Below are 17,615 nucleotides of genomic sequence, written 5' to 3' on the forward strand. Positions count from 1 at the left end.
CCTCATTAATTTAGTTTAAAAGTTTAAAAATTTAAACCACAATAAAGCATAAATGTATAAGATTTGAAATTCTCTTTGAATTCAAAAGTAAGCAGTATTTGGGGAAATATTTTAAGTAACTCAGTACATGTTGCTAATTACACTAATTATTATTTTGTCACATTTATTACCTTCATCTTTCATAGTATGAGTAATTAAGTGACAAAAACAGGTTTTATATTGTGATCAAACACTATTCTGTTACATCTACCCTACTGATGTCTACAAAGAAAGTGCTGTCACAGTTTTACCAGTAAAGAACTTGTAAGTTGTTAAGTAGAAAAATATCTCAGTTTAAAGAACATAAGCCTGAGGCCTGGATGGACTTGATAGCTTGGGTAAAGATATTCAAAGAAAGACTTGCAACAGAAACCAGTTTAACATAATTCTTACTGTCAGTGACATATGAATGCTCATTTTTAGTATGTCCATTATAACTCTTACTTAATATCATAGGATCCTGTAGATGCAACTGGAAGCTTCACAAAGGTCTTCTCAGTAGAAGGGGTATTCTATTAATGATTGAGTTCTTTCAGTGCTGGACAGCAGCCAGTAGAAACACAAAGCCCATGAGCTCAAACAATTATATGACTGGCTTCCACAGGGAAATTAAAAAAAAATTACTGGTCAATCTGTAAGGAAATTTTGCCTCATGATATCAAAGACAGAGGAGATAAAGTATCCAGAACAACCCAACCAAGACCAATATCACTTAAAAATATGTGAAATGAAAAGTAACAACTACCACAGACAAAAATTTAGAAATGACTTTAAATGACTTTCTTTCCGTGCTCCATAGTGCAGAAAATTGCATCTTTACCTAACTATTTTTGTCCCAGAAAGAGATCAGAAGCTGTTTTCAAAGGAGTTTTTTGGATCTGCCTGTCAGTGCATCCAAAACACACCTCTGCTGATCTTGGCTGATTTTCTGATTATAAGCATTTTATAACAAAAAGTCAGCAGTGTTTAGTATCAGCAGACACCATTTTGAACCATTCATTATATAGTCAGCCTAAGCCTGGTTGAGACAAATGATACTTGAGATTGATAGTCTATTTGGCAGTCATTCTTAGACAGTGTCTGAGCTCTGACCCTATACCTACTTGAGTCACTGTAAAATTAGGTTTCTAGACCACACAATACCATATAGACGGTATCATGTAACTGTTAGCTATTAGGTTTCATATGTGAGTAAAGATAACTGAATAAAATTATTCATGAGTCTTTTGTATATCTATTTAAGACAGCACAAAATATCAATCTGTTTTCCTTATCTGAGTATCCATTTAATTATAACTGTACGATAATTATAAGATAATAATTTCTAATTATGTTTTCCCCTTTTCCTGAACTTCCAGGATGCATCAATATAATTTTGTGCTCAACCTTCTAGATTTTCTCTCTGCTTCTTATACTTTAAGATTTTCATTGTTTGGGTGACTTTATTAGGAACAGCTGAAAATCCATTTTGAAAGTTGACAGGGTATATATGAAAAATGAGTAAACTGATTTAAAATTTAAATATATTCACATGGCTGATATCAGTAATATTGAATATAATATTATGTTTTTACCAAAAGTTAGCAACAACACAATGTGTTTATGGTGTTGTTATTTTACTATGCTATTTTAATACAAGGTACATTTTCAAAGGGCAAAATTATTATTTAATTCTTTTGAATTTTTATTGAGGAGAATATTTTAACTCATTACTCAAATATAAAGTTTACTTTGATTTTCAAAATCAGTTTCATCATGATACTGTCTATGAAACCCAAGAAATAGTCAAATTGAAAGGCTAGCCTAATTCAGACACAGGACAAAGTTGATATACACAAAGCAGTAAGTATACAAATTTAAATTCAAAACTGCCAGATCATTAACTGAAAAATTACAAGTTTTCCTCACAAGATCACATTCGTTTTAGAGCTTCCTTTCTATAATGCAGGATTCAAACTGTCAAACTGTTTAATGGCAAACATAGATTTTCCACTTTTAAAACAGCTGATACTGTACTGTAGAGGCAAATTAGGACAATTTATTTCTATACAACTTTGAGCAATTTTTATTTTCAGACATATGCCAATTAAGATGTACTGCTGAAAATCAAGTGGTGTTTTTTTGGACATTATTTATAGCCCTCCTAAAATCTGTTATCAGATTCTTTAAAATAAAAGATTTATCATAAATCTCATATTTTAACATTTGAATATTAGCATGAAAGGAAGAATTAAAACATTAGTTAGTATGCCTTACTTTCTATGTTTCACTTTTTTTAGTTTAACATTAGGTCTCAGCAGACATAGAGAATAGACTTATGGGCATGGGGAGAGGAACGGAGAGGGTAGGATGTATGGAAAGAGTAACATGGAAATTTCATTACCATATGTAAAAGAGATAACTAACAGGAATTTGCTGTATGGCTCAGGAAACTCACACAAGGGCTCTGTATCAACCTAGAGGGACGACGGGATGGGAAGGGAGATGGGAGGGAGTTTCAAAAGGGAGGAGGTATATGTATACCTATGGCTGATTCATGTCTGAGGTTTGACAAAAACAGCAAAATTTTGTAAACAATTATCCTTCAATAAAAATAAATAAAAAAATGAGCATCAAATGATCATGATTTTTACAGACAATTTACAATATATATAAAACATATCAACCATTATCTTATTTCTTAAACACTTAAAAAAAGTAGTTGAGGACTCAGTTACAAATATTATAAATTGAAGTTTAATGCAAACAGCTTTTCTATTTACTAGTGAACACTATTGGAGCTTCCCTCGTAGCTAGTAGGTAAAGAATCAGCCTGCAATGCAGGAGACCTGGGTTCGATTCATGGATTGGGAGGATCCTCTGGAGAAGGAAATGGCAGCCCACTCCAGTATTCTTGCCTGGAGAATCTCTTGAAAAGAGGAGCCTGGCAGGCTGCAGTCCCTGGAGTTGCAAGAGTCAGACAGGACTTAGTGACTAAACCACCATTGTATTGCAGGGGATTCCCCGGTGGCTCAGCAGTAAAGAATCTGCCTACAGTGTGGGAGCTGCAGGAGACGTGGGTTCAGTGGATTTGATCCCTAGGTGGGTTCAATCCCTGGGTAGAGAAGAGATCCCCTAGAGGAGAGCATGACAACCCACTCCAGTATTCGTGGGAAATTCCATGGACAGAGGAGCCTGTTGGGCTACATAGAATAATAAAATCAAAAGATTTGTTTTAAATGTATTTTTATTTTATGGAAAGTATTTCAAATTTTTCATTTAGGCTGTATAATTTGAAATGATTTTGGATGTATTTTGAGGGGATCTCCAAATCAGAATTCTTTGTAGCATTCAAAGATTCCCAAAATACAACCTTCAAGTACTTTTGCACTTTCATTTCCCTTGGTTCTCTTTATGTTTTTGAAGTTTAAGGAAAAGTGGGCTACTATTTTACTCAGAATAACTTTATCATCTCTTCCATCAAAAACTCTCTTTACGTTTCTCCTTCTGACATTCAATCCCTCCTTCAAGGTCGATCTCAGATGTCTCTTCAATATATTCCTCCTTACATGATATAAACACTTGTTCTTAAAAAATGCTTTTAACTTATCTGGTGTCATTTATTTTCTACATGTATCTTGTGGTTGCTCACACTGTATCCTGTCTCTCCTACTAAAAAAACATTCTTTCTTAACAGGGACTGAATCTTATCTACTCATTGTTCCCTGGAAATGCCTAGCTTGATGCCGTGCACATAACAGGGAATCCACAAATATATGCATTTACTATTTTATGTTATACCACTCCTTTGCCTGTAGGAAGGACATCTTTGCATAATGAAAAGTCCTGCTACAAAAAACAACAATACACCTGGGCTCAATCTGCAACCCATTGGTCTAAAAATTTTATTCATTCATTCAACAAATATGTATTGATCTCCTGTGGTTATCTGTGTTCTACCTGAGTTGGAAGGTAGAGAATAAGAAAAGGTCATATTGACCTGCATTTTGCCATTCTTCTCCAGAATGTATTAGGTTGGTTAAAATATTTGTTCAGGTTTTTCATAACATGTTATGGGAAAACCTGATTGAACTTTGTGTCAAATCCCATAGGTTAGAGATCAATTTGATTTATCCTCTCAATGTCTTTTTGCTTCCACTCTGAGACTAAAAAAGTGATTTTAAATGTGTGTTCCCCACTTTCACTTAAGAGTTATTGAAAGGAAAAAGAATTGAGAACTAAACGGGGGAGTAAGCTCTGTGACTCTACCTTTTTCCTCTTTAACCAGGACAGTCTTTCTTGTTTTACTATTAGCATTCTGGGGGAAAAAAGGGGGGAAAAATGCAGCTGAAAACCAAGGTGGAAAGAAACAGTTCCAAGAAAGAAGGCAATCTCAGATATGTGAATTATACTGCATTATTTTATTGCGTTGATTTTGTGATTAATCACTGTCAGTATTCAAAATGGAACTTTTTTGCAATGTTACAATTTAAAGAAAATTGTATCATTTAAGTTACTGAAAAGTGGGCATGATTATATAAGGCATAGCTCAGTCGGTAAAGAATATGCCTGCAGGGCAGGAGACCTGACTTTGATTCCTGGGTCAGGAAGATCCCCTGGAGAAGGAAATGCCAAGCCATTCCAATATACTTGCCTGGAAAATCCCAGGGACAGAGGAGACTGGTGGGCTGCAGTCTGTGGGATCACAAAGAGTCGGGCATGACTGAATGACTAACATACATACTATATGATGTATAGTGTTCCTGGAGAACACATAATTTAGGATATATGCAGAGTTGAATTTCTTTATTAATAAAAAGGTAAACGAACACTCAGTTGTTTTCTGACACAAGAATACTCAAGTAAAAGCTGCTTGGAGAATAGCTGGTTGGTTCAATAGCCCATCTTCTCTGAGATTCTCTGCATCTTCCTCTTTTGGGAGCAAGTTGGCCCCAAGCATCTTGACCTCTCAAGATTCTGTCATAAATCCAAGAGGGAAAATATATTTTCTTCATACCTGTTTCCTTTCTACAGGGAACAAAAATATCCCAGAATCTGTCAGCCCACCTTCCTCAGGTATGGGTTGATGGCCACACTCTTATTAATAAGAGAGACTAGAAATTGTAGGGAGCATGTTGGCTTTTCAGCTTCTATCAAATGTGGTGAACTCTGCCAGGAAAGAGAAGACAGAGAAATGACTGCTTTGCACTAAATAGCAATGGAGAAATAACACTGAGGAGGAATGTTTAAAAAGAAAACAAAAAAAGCCAGATTCTTATCTAGATTAAATAAATATGCCCTAGCTAGATGCTGAAATAAACTATATTTAAAGTAGTTATTTTGAATAAAACTGTATCATTTTCATTTATGATTTCCTTTTCTTACAATATTAATATTGCAAGTGGTTAATCGCATTTCACTTGTTTTATTGCTGATTCATTTTCAGTTTATTCATATTCATTTACTACTTTGCCTTTAGAAGAAAGATTAAAAATAAGTCTGTTTGAACTCTGCATGCATTTTTGATCGTTGGTGCCATTTATGTATAGTATGAATCAAGATGTGCTTATATTTTTCCCTTCTTTGATGCTTGTTTTTATGTCTACCAAGCATGGCCCTTTGTTACTGCATTGTTTCATCTCTTTATTTCTATTTCATATCTACCAGAGGGATAAAAAAAAAAAGATTAACATAGTTTAAATAGATTCACTTAACCAAAAGATAAATCATTTTTAGATTTTATGTGAGGAAACATTAGATACTATGGAAATATTTTCATCTCTTTCTACCATATAGTAACATTTTAAACTATAGTAAACCAGCTTGTAGAATTACAGTCTGAGAACTTAGCATTTATATGTTTCCATTTAATGTTCATAGTATATTTTACATGTGTCAAAGTTCAGAATTTCTAATGAACTCAGTGGTGAACACTTCTTAAAATAGTGAAACATTAGAGGTTCAGAAAGATTGCATTATCCATTTAATTTGTTTCCAAAATCCAACAACTACTCTGAAGATAGAACTCAACTTTATAAAATATGCCAATTTTTCAGCTTACAAAAATTAATAATTGATTTTGCACTCAGACACACTTATTGATCTATAATTAAAAGACCTCCAAAAGCTATTTTTAAGCTGTCTTGCATTTCAAAATGTAGCTGAAGTTTTAGAAAGCAGGGAAATCTTTCGTTTTTGAAGGAGATTTGAAAGGATGCAAGCATACACTCTAATCCATATTTTCATGTGGATGTCTTTAAATTTCTTTTGTGAGATTTGGTATTTTGGTTTATCATTATGATCTTTTTCACATGAAAAGCTTCTTGGTGATAGTATTTAGGAAGTCTGGTAAAATTAAATATCAAATTTAACTACTGCATTTTGAATTGTTGTCAATGTAGTATATGAATATATAAAATAAACATCCTACTACCATCCCCATTCCCTTGAAAGGTAGATAAGGAAAATGTACACTATAAAATAGTTACAATGTTTTGGTGCACTTTATTCACATTAGTGTTATATGTTATCTTCAAGAAAAATGTGACCATCCTATAAGGAATTTTCTTCACAAAACTGGAAAGTTGATAAGAGGACAGAGGGGAGCTCAGATTTGTGGGAAGTAAGGACAAAGCTGTGAAGTAGTTTTTGGAGAGGCAAAGCACTGAAGCACCTCTCTAGAGAAAAGTACTAAAGCAGAAAAAGAAACAGATTGTTCCTTGTTGCAATGAATATGAGTTCTGTCCTCAGTTGAGGAAATCAAAGATCTGGGAATGGAGAGGAGAAAGGTTGTATTATTTTTGCCTGTGATTTCATTCTCAATTTATCTTATTTTGTTAATTAATAAACTTTATTTTTAAAGCAGTTTTAGGTTGATAGCAAAATTGAGAAGAAAGTATAGGATCCCTGTATACTCCCTATCCTCATTTATTTTCAGTTTTTATCAAAGAAGTACTTGCTCTTATTTTGGTATGAGAGGCCCACACTTTAAAGAAGAGTTTAAGCACAGCAGTTTTACACATAGACAGGCTTGCTCTCTCACCCAGACAACCCAACAAATGGTAATATTACACTTTCTCAGATAATCTCTTTGAGATTTCAGACACAAGTCAGCAAGTTTAGCAAAGACAAGCAGAGATCATATTAAGAGGAAAAGTAGTGAAGAATATCTTAAAATAATTTGAATTTATTATCCTTTACACTGTTTCTTTCCTACAACTTCTTATAACATACACTTTTATTGAGGTTTGTACTAAATTTTTACTGATATTTATTTCGTTTAAAAAAAAAAAAAAAGAAGTTTAGCTGCAATGAGTCTACGGCTCTGAGTACTCAGTCATATTATAACTCAACAGAAACGAATTGTAATTTTCTATTCTCAAATGTTTTTTGTTCCTGTTCTTTTACTTCCATCTCTAATTACCCAAAATCCCATGTCAAGTTCTCCATGCCTTTGGGCTGGGTTTTACAATAATCTTTTATTTTTCAATCTTGACCTGTTTTGATCCATTCTATTTAATACCGTCAATGAATATTCCCAAATCGTGAATTTTACACAGCCAATTATCTGCTTTGAAAGAAAGATAGAAAGAATAAAACTTTTCTTGCCTATCTTCCCGTCCTCTATTTCTGGACATAAAATTTGATATTGATTAGACAGAAATAGAGGACAGGAAGATAGGCCTATGTCAGATAAAATTAATTTAATAAATACATAGCATATCTAACAGCATGGAGTAGAAGAAAGTAATGACTATTGAGGGGTCTGGAGTCTCTACTGGTTCTGTAGAAATAAACTGGAGAAAGGTGCTCTGATTCCACAGTACCTTGGCCCAGTTATTTAGATAGAAACATCAGCAGAACAGGCAGGAAGGGCAATTAATCAGGTTACTACTGCCTGATAAAATGATCCCTTAACATCACTCAATTCCCTTTGTTCTAATTCTGTGCTCTCAAGAGAAACATCAAGTCTAAAATTTCATCTCCTCAGAGAATTTACCTACCCAAGAGGGTATGCCCTTGTAGATGACTTGTCCCAGTTGTCAAGCCCCAGAATGTCTCTCCAACATAATTTAAAACATTGGCATCCAATTTATGAATTAGCCTCATGTGACTTTATCTCTAGTGACTTGCTCTCCTAAGACCAGAACACCTGTAGCAATTTGACAAATCCACATTTCTAATTCTACACCAAGACATGGTAATTCCATTAAACTATATTTCTTGAGGCACATCCTGAAAAAAGTAATCTAAGTCATCCACAGATTAAAAAATTAAGTTATTAAGAAATTAAGTCAGTTTGACACACTTTTTTTTTTTAAGCTTCTGCTTAATTAATTCAGTGATGGTCTTTTTTGGAATCTGTGTTAGGCATTATTTCTTGCTGACTTCAGCAAAATTATTTATCCTGCTGCAAAAATTTGTCTAGGTTAGTTTTAATCATCCCATCATCTGGACACTAAAGGTACAAAATACTAATATTATACATCAATACCTTTGGGGATCATACTTCAGAAAGATCCCATCAGTAAATTCCTATGTAAGAAAAAAGTTCTCTGTTACTTTTAGTCTAAAATTGTATGTGCAATTATAGAAAATAAAAATGTTAAAGCATTAACACTGAACTCTAAGGTTTTTGGTGTGCACTGCATACTCTCATTAACCAGACTCATATCATGTAAACCTTTTGTATTGTGACAGTAATATGACCACATTTCCTTAAAACTGTCTCAGTGTTAACTTAGTAGATGTAGTTTAAGAGATATTTGTGTTAGAGAACTTGGTCAGAGTTTCATTTCTGACAAAGGATAGTTATCGTGCCATGTGATTCCTCAGTTTCCCCATCTGTTAAAAGAGAGTATAATACACTGTTGAGAGGTTTAATTTATTTAACACATATAGAGTGCTTAGAACATTACACATAGCAAATTTAGTTTTTGTTATTATGTATTCTCAAATGATGGCTATTGCAGCAGATTTGGAAGTCAGAGACTTTTTGCTTCACTTCTTTATAACTTTGCCAAGACCTCAAGAGTCTTGCCAATTTCAGGGGTCTTCTGAATGTAAAAAAATTTCCTGGGGTTAGAGCATGCTAAAATATTTCCTCATTATTCCAACAGATTTTAAAAATCAGATTCTCTCAAAATGGATCTTCTTATATGCTTTCATTGTAAGGTGAGAGTGAGTATAACTTTATCTGGCTTGATTTGGTTGGTCTGAACAAATCTCTCCTCAGTCAGTCACCCAGCCAGTTCAGTCACTCAGTCGTGTCTGACTTTTTGGGACCCGATGGAATGCAGCGGGCCAGGACTCCCTGTCCATCACCAACTCCTGGAGTATGCTCAAACTCATGTCTATTGCATTGGTGATGCCATCCAACCATTTCATCCCCTGTTGTCCCCTTCTCCTCCTGCCTTCAATCTTTCCCAGCATTAGGATCTTTTCCAGTGAGTCAGTTCTTCCCATCAAATGGCCAAAGTATTGGAGTTTCAGCTTCAACATCAGTCTTTCCAATGAACATTCAGGACTGATTTCCATTGGGATGGACTGGTTGGATCTCCTTGCAGTCAAAGGGACTCTCAAGAGTCTTCTCCAACACCACAGTTCAAAAGCATCAGTTCTTCGGTGTTCAGCTTTCTTTAATCCAACTCTTACATCCATACATGATCACTGGAAAAACTGTAGCTTTAACTAGACAGACCTTTGATGGCAAAGTAATGTCTCTGCTTTTTAAGATGCTGCATGCATTGGTCATGACTTTTCTTTCAAGGAGCGTCTTTTAATTTCATGGCTGCAGTCACCATCTGCAGTGATTTTGGAGCCCCCCAAAAGAAAGTCTGTCACCGTTCCCACTGTTTCCCCAACTTTTTGCCATGACGTTTTGGGATCGGATGCCATGATCTCAGTTTTCTGAATGTTCAGCTTTAAGCCAACTTTTTCACTCTCCTCTTTCATTTTCATCAAGAGGCTCTTTAGTTCTTCGTCGCTTTCTGCCATAAGGGTGGTATCATCTGCATATCTGAGGTTATTGATATTTCTCCCAGCAATCCTAATTCCACCTTGTGCTTCATTCAGCCCAGCATTTCTCATAATGTACTCTTCATATAAGTTAAATAAGCAGGGTGACAATATACAGCCTTGACATTACAGATTTCTCAGGAGACAGGTCAGGTTTCCTGGTATTCCCATCTCTCTAAGAATTTTCCATGTTTTGTTTTGATCCACACAGTCAAAGGCTTTGGCATAGTCAATAAAACAAAAGTATATATTTTTCTGGAGCTCTCTTGCTTTTTCGATGATCCAATGGATCACTGGCCATTTGATCTCTGGTTCCTTTTCTAAATCCAGCTTGGACATCTGGAAGTTCACAGTTCACGTACTGTTGAAGCCTGGGTTGCAGAGTTTTGAGCATTAATTTGATAGCTCAGAGTAATGTGAGATGAGTGCAATTGTGTGGTAGTTTGAACTTTCTTTGGCATTGCTTTTCTTTGGGACTGGAATGAAAACTGACCTTTTCCAGTCCTGTGGCCACTGCTGAGTTTTCCAAGTTTGCTGGGATATTGAGTGTAGCACTTTCACAGCATCATCTTTTAGGCTTTAAAACAGCTCAACTGGAATTTCATTACCTCCACTAGCTTTGTTCATAGTGATGCTTCCTAAGGCCCACTTGACTTCCCATTCCAGGAAGTCTGGCTCTAGGTGAGGGATCATCATGATTATCTGGGTCATAAAGTTGTTGTTGTTGTTGTTGTTTTTTTTTGGTACAGTTCTTCTGTGTATCCATGCCACCTCTTCTTAATATCTTCTGCTTCTGTTAGTTCCATAACATTTCTGGCCTTTATTGTGTCCATCTTTGCATGAAAAGTTCGCTTGTTGTCTCTAATTTTCTTGAAGAGATCTCTAGTCTTTCCCATTCTATTGTTTTCCTCTATTTCTTTGCATTGATCGCTGAGGAACACTTTCTTATCTCTCCTTTTTATTCTTTGGAACTCTGCATTCAAATAGGTATATCTTTCCTTTTATCCTTTGCCTTTCACTTCTCTTCTTTTCACAGCTATTTGCAAGGCCTCTTCAGACAACCATTTTCCTTTTTTAATTTATTTTTCTTGGGGATGGCCTTGATCCCTGCCCCCTGTACAACGTCATGAACCTCTGCCCATAGTTGTTCAGGCACTCTGTCTATCAGCTCTAATCCCTTAAAACTATTTCTCACTTCTACTGTATAATTGTAAGGGATTTGATTTAGATCATACCTGAATGGTCTAGTGGTTTTTCCTATTTTCTTCAATTTAACTCTGAATTTGGCAATAAGGAGTTCATGATCTGAGCCACAGTCATCTCCTGTACAGTCAGCTCCACTTTGCTGACTGCATAGACCTTCCCCATTTTGGCTGCAAAGAATATAATCAACCTGATTTCAGTATTGACCATCTGGTGATGTCCCCATGTAGAGTCTTCTCTTGTATTTGGAAGAGGGTGTTTGCTATGACCTGTGCATTCTCTTGGCAATACTCTGTTAGCATTTTCCTTGCCTCATTCTGTATGCCAAGGACAAATTTGTCTGTTACTCCAGGTATTTCTTGACTTCCTACTTTGGCATTCCAGTCTCCTATAATGAAGAGGACATCTTTTTGGGGTGTTAGTTCTAGAAGGTCTTATAGGTCTTCATAGAACCGTTCAACTTCAGCATTACTGGTCAGGGCAAATACCTGGATTACTGTGATATTGAATGGTTTGCCTCGGAAATGAACAGAGATCATTCTCTGATCAATCTCTTTCTCAGTGAATGCCTTTCCAATATTTCATAGACTTTAAGTCAAAAATTATTCATTGATTCAGAGTCAGAGCAAGCTTGAAGATTCACTGTTTTCAGCACCAGTAGATTCCTGCTATCATAATGTCCTATTGTTTTTTTGTTAGGAAAGGATTATAGTGGTTTACAAATTTTCAAAATGTAATCAATAAATACCTACAGATGAGTGAGATAAAATTATCTGCTCTACATTTCAACCTCCACTCCTGCCTCTTGAATGCATAGATGTGTTATTTGCCTGAAATTTGCTTTAAAAATTGTTCAGGGAATGATTTTACAGGATATTTCAAAAGTAGATTTAAAAAAAAAAATTCAATATTGTTTTTATCATTTTCAGTTCTTCTTTAGTTCTTCAAAACCTTTATGCTACTATATTCTTTATATTCCTGCCAAGGAAAAGTGAAGGCTCAAAAACTGCAATAGCTTTCACATCTACTCTTACCTCAAACTTTTAAATATATTATTTCCATGGGCTTAATGTCATTGAAGTCTAATATCTGATACAAATGTAAATTTTACTCTTACTTTGATACACCACACATTCCTTTTTCTACTTTGGGGATCAATATGTAATTCTCCAAGATGAGGTATGAGCATTGAAGCATATGATTTCCTTTCCCCTCATAATGAGCATATTCTGGATATGAAGTTCTGAAAAGAATCTTGATGAGTAATGAAACCTAGTTACTAAAACTTTTTAGGTATTTATGAATGACTGTGACATGCTAAAAATCTATATCTTTCCATGTGTATATAAAATTTAGACCGATTTGAAGTGTGAGTATATGTCCTCTTTTTCAAGCTGTTTTTTTTTTTTCTTTTTTCTTTGCTATTCTGATACAAAAATGGTCACTTTAGATCAAACTCCTAGAACTTTCTTTTTTCCCTCTGCATCTTGAACTTTTTGCTTGGAGACATTTAATGAAAAGGACAAAAAGAAAAAAAAAAATCCATCTGTGTGTCTCTTTGGAAATTCAGGTTTCTTGAAGATCAGGGATAGAACTCAATAGATCCCTCAACGTTTAAACTTTCTGAATATGACATGATTTGTAATGTAGAAGTAAAGGCACATCAAAGTTGGCAATTCAAAAATGTGACCTGTCTATTGTACTTAACTTTCAGGTGAGTTCATGAGTTTCTTCCTGCTGTGTCCCTTTCCTGTGCCATTTTAGGCAGACAGGAGAATAATAAAGTGATTTTTCTCTGTGTTTTAACAGCCTAGTTTATTTGAGAATGCTATTAGTTTTACCTTTTGAAAACAAAGTACAATATCTGAATAATACAAGTTTACAGCCCTGTATCTAAAGTAAATATAAAGTTATATTTAGTGTTTTAATGTGGAAAAGGCTTTTCAGTTCTAAAGGGGAAAACTTTAGTTTGTTTGATTAAATGTCCTACAGCAAAAATCTGTTTCTTTATTCACCTGTGCTCCATCACCAAAGAATGATCCACTGGTTTTAAGATATAATATGCTTTTGTGTGTAGTCATATGGCAATATTAGCAAGCATAACTGCACAGTCATATAATAGATAGAACCCACTTTTTACTTAAATATTGTTTCAAAGAGCTAGAGATATCTGGTTTTAAGTACTATAGTCATTAACAGATGCACCACCATTCAGCATCTGGTCATATAGTGAAATTGAGATGTAAATGTTTATGATCAAAATATAACTTATGAGCAATGAAAATGCCAAATAACATGTCATATATATTTTTATATGTGTGTGTATATATATATATATATATATATATATAACTAAATGACTTTAGTTCATAACACCTCTTTACCAAATCCAACTTGATGTATACCAAGTTTAAAAACATGTCACTATTTTCTATGAGTTATATTCACCTGTATAAAAAGATAAATCTTTTGGAAATTTTATGTCATACACAGTTGAAAAGAAAGATAATAATATTTTTATGCTTAAATTGTAGCTTTGTCCTAATACATATCTTTGAAAATTATAGGCAGATATGACTTTTCTTTGTTACTTTATACCCTTTCCCTATAATGAGAGAACTAGTCAACGACTACCTATTAGTAGTCATAATTACCATTCTATATGTATAGACTTCGCTGGTGGCTCAAACATAAAGCATCTGCCTACAATGTAGGAGACATGGGTTCAATCCCTGGGTTGGGAAGATCTCCTGAAGAAGGCAATGGCAACCCACTGCAGTATTCTTGCCTGGAAAATCCCATGGATGAAGGCGCTTGGTAGCCTACAGTCCATGAGGTCACAAAGACTGGGACACGATTGAGCGACTTCACTTTCACTTTCACATTCACTTTCACATGAATAATATATAGAAAAGCTTAAGAGATCAAGTGAGCACAGTAACTCAGCATAATATATATAGGCCAAGCCTTTGTAGATTACTTGAAGGCTATCTAACTGCAAAAAGTTACTTAAAGACCATTACAGAAGGTACAGAAAATGAAATCTGTTCTAAAAGCAGGATATTGCTAACATATGAAATACTTGTGTTTGTCAAAGCAAGTGAAACCACATTTTCTAAAGAAGAATATATTTGATCTTCAATTCACTGATCTTATATCCTTGCATATATTCTTTTTCTGTATGAATAGATGTAATTTTAAATACTGTGTGCTTGTCAGATCCATGAAGTGACTTGGAGAAGGCCTTATTTTCAAAATTATCTTGTCAATTTCATTGTGACAGTAACAGAGGCAGGTAGCAGCAGTTTTCTTCTGATTATGTTAAAATCTCATCTATTATTTAGTTTAAAGCTGACAGCATATATTAAGGCTTAATGAAGGCTTTCAGTAATTTCAGACTAAATTTATCTTCCCCAATTTTATACATTTTTTGTCATTTGAGGGTTATAATTTGATCAAAGGTTAATTTCAGGAGGAGTTTTTCCAAATTATTTTAACATTAAATAAGTAGAGCATGAATTTTTGGGAAATGTATCCATGTGAAACTATTTTTTTAGGAGAAATGGAATTATAAGACAGGTATTAAGAAAAACATTGACTTTTTTCTAGCAGAAAAATGTAATTATCCTTTTTGTCTATATTCTCATTTAGCACTCATCAAGTCTAGCCTGTCCTCTCTCCTCCCTGCCAGTCATCCTACTTCATCGACTATAGATTGTTTTAATCTCAGTGGAAAACATGGAACTTTAACGATCTGTGTCAGTTCAGTTCAGTTCAGTCGCTCAGTCGTGTCCGACTCTTTGCGACCCCATGAATCGCAGCACGCCAGGCCTCCCTGTCCATCACCATCTCCCGGAGTTCACTCAGACTCACGTTCATCGAGTCTGTGATGTCATCCAACCATCTCATCCTCAGTCGTCCCCTTCTCCTCCTGCTCCCAACCCTCCCAGCACCAGAGTCTTTTCCAATGAGTCAACTCTTCCCATGTGGTGGCCAAAGTACTGGAGCTTCAGCTTTAGCATCATTCCTTTCAAAGAAATTCCCAGGCTGATCTCCTTCAGAATGGACTGGTTGGATCTCCTTGCAGTCCAAGGGACCCTCAAGAGTCTTCTCCAACACACTTCAAAAGCATCAATTCTTCGGTGCTCAGCCTTCTTCACAGTCCAACTCTCACATCCATACATGACCACAGGAAAAACCATAGCCTTGACTAGACGGACCTTAGTGAGCAAAGTAATGTCTCTGCTTTTGAATGTGCTATCTAGGTTGGTCATAACTTTTCTTCCAAGGAGTAAGCATCTTTTAATTTCATGGCTGCAGTCACCATCTGCAGTGATTTGGGAGCCCCCAAAAATAAAGTCTGCCACTGTTTCCACTGTTTCCCCATCTATTTCCCATGAAGTGATGGGACCAGATGCCATGATCTTTGTTTTCTGAATGTTGAGCTTTAAGCCAACTTTTTCACTCTCCTCTTTCACTTTCATCAAGAGGCTTTTTAGTTCCTCTTCACTTTCTGCCATAAGGGTGGTGTCATCTGCATATCTGAGATTATTGATATTTCTCCTGACAATCTTGATTCCAGCTTATGTTTCTTCCAGTCCAATGTTTCTCATGATGTACTCTGCATATAAGTTAAATAAGCAGGGTGACAATATACAGCCTTGACGTACTCCCTTTCCTATTTGGAACCAGTCTGTTGTTCCATGTCCAGTTCTAACTGTTGCTTCCTGACCTGCATACAGATTTCTCAAGAGGCAGGTTAGGTGGTCTGGTGTTCCCATCTCTTTCAGAATCTTCCACAGTTGATTGTGATCCACACAGTCAAAGGCTTTGGTATAGTCAATAAAGCAGAAATAGATGTTTTTCTGGAACTCTCTTGCTTTTTTCATGATCCAGCAGATGTTGGCAATTTGATCTCTGGTTTTCTGCCTTTTCTAAAACCAGGTTGAACATCAGGGAGTTCACAGATCACGTATTGCTGAAGCCTGTCTCGGAGAATTTTGAGCATTACTTTACTAGCATGTGAGATGAGTGCAATTGTGCACCCAAAAAAGATGTCTTTTTCATTATAAGGGACTGGAATGCAAAAGTAGGAAGTCAAGAAACACCTGGAGTAACAGGCAAATTTGTCCTTGTAATGCGGAATGAAGCAGGGCAAAGACTAATAGAGTTTTGCCAAGAAAATGCACTAATCATAGCAAACACCCTCTTCCAACAACACAAGAGAAGACTACACATGGACATCACCAGATGGTCAACACTGAAATCAGATTGATTATATTCTTTGCAGCCAAAGATGGAGAAGCTCTATACAGTCAACAAAAACAAGACCAGGAGCTGACTGTGGCTCATATCATAAACTCCTTATTACCAAATTCAGACTCAAATTGAAGAAAGTAGGGAAAACCGCTAGACCATTCAGGTATGACCTAAATCAAATCCCTTATGATTATACAGTGGAAGTGAGAAATAGATTTAGGGGCCTAGATCTGATAGATAAAGTGCCTGATGAACTATGGACTGAGGTTCATGACATTGTACAGGAGACAGGGATGAAGACCATCCCCATGGAAAAGAAATGCAAAAAAGCAAAATGGCTGTCTGGGGGGGCCTTACAAATAGCTGTGAAAAGAAGAGAGGTGAAAAGCAAAGGAGAAAAGGAAAGATATAAGCATCTGAATGCAGAGTTCCAAAGAATAGCAAGAAGAGATAAGAAAGCCTTTTTCAGTGATCAATGCAAAGAAATAGAGGAAAACAACAGAATGGGAAAGACTAGAGATCTCTTCAGGAAAATTAGAGATACCAAGGGAAAATTTCATGCAAAGATCGGCTCGATAAAGGACAGGCATGGTATGGACCTAACAGAAGGAGAAGATATTAAGAAGAGGTGGCAAGACTAGATGGAAGAACTGTACAAAAAAGATCTTCACAACTGAGATAATCATGATGATGTGATCACTAATCTAGAGCCAGACATCTTGGAATGTGAAGTCAAGTGGGCCTAAGAAAGCATCACTACGAACAAAGCTAGTGGAGGTGATGGAATTCCAGTTGAGCTGTTTCAAATCCTGAAAGATGATGCTGTGAAAGTGCTGCACTCAATATGCCAGCAAATTTGGAAAACTCAGCAGTGGCCACAGGACTGGAAAAGGTCAGTTTTCATTCCAATTCCAAAGAAAGGCAATGCCAAAGAATGCTCAAACTAGTGCACAATGATCTGTGTAGTAGTATCAAATTTATTGCATAGATAAATATAAGAAAAAAAATATTTAGTTGAAAAATATGTTTAAGGGCTAGACATTTTGTTGGGGTCTTCCCTAGTGGGTCAGTGGTAAAGAATCCACCTGCAGTACAGGAGATCCCAGAGATGCAGGTTC

This window comes from Capricornis sumatraensis, chromosome 1 (genome assembly GCF_032405125.1).
Source record: "Capricornis sumatraensis isolate serow.1 chromosome 1, serow.2, whole genome shotgun sequence".
Classification (NCBI taxonomy): Eukaryota; Metazoa; Chordata; class Mammalia; order Artiodactyla; family Bovidae; genus Capricornis; species Capricornis sumatraensis.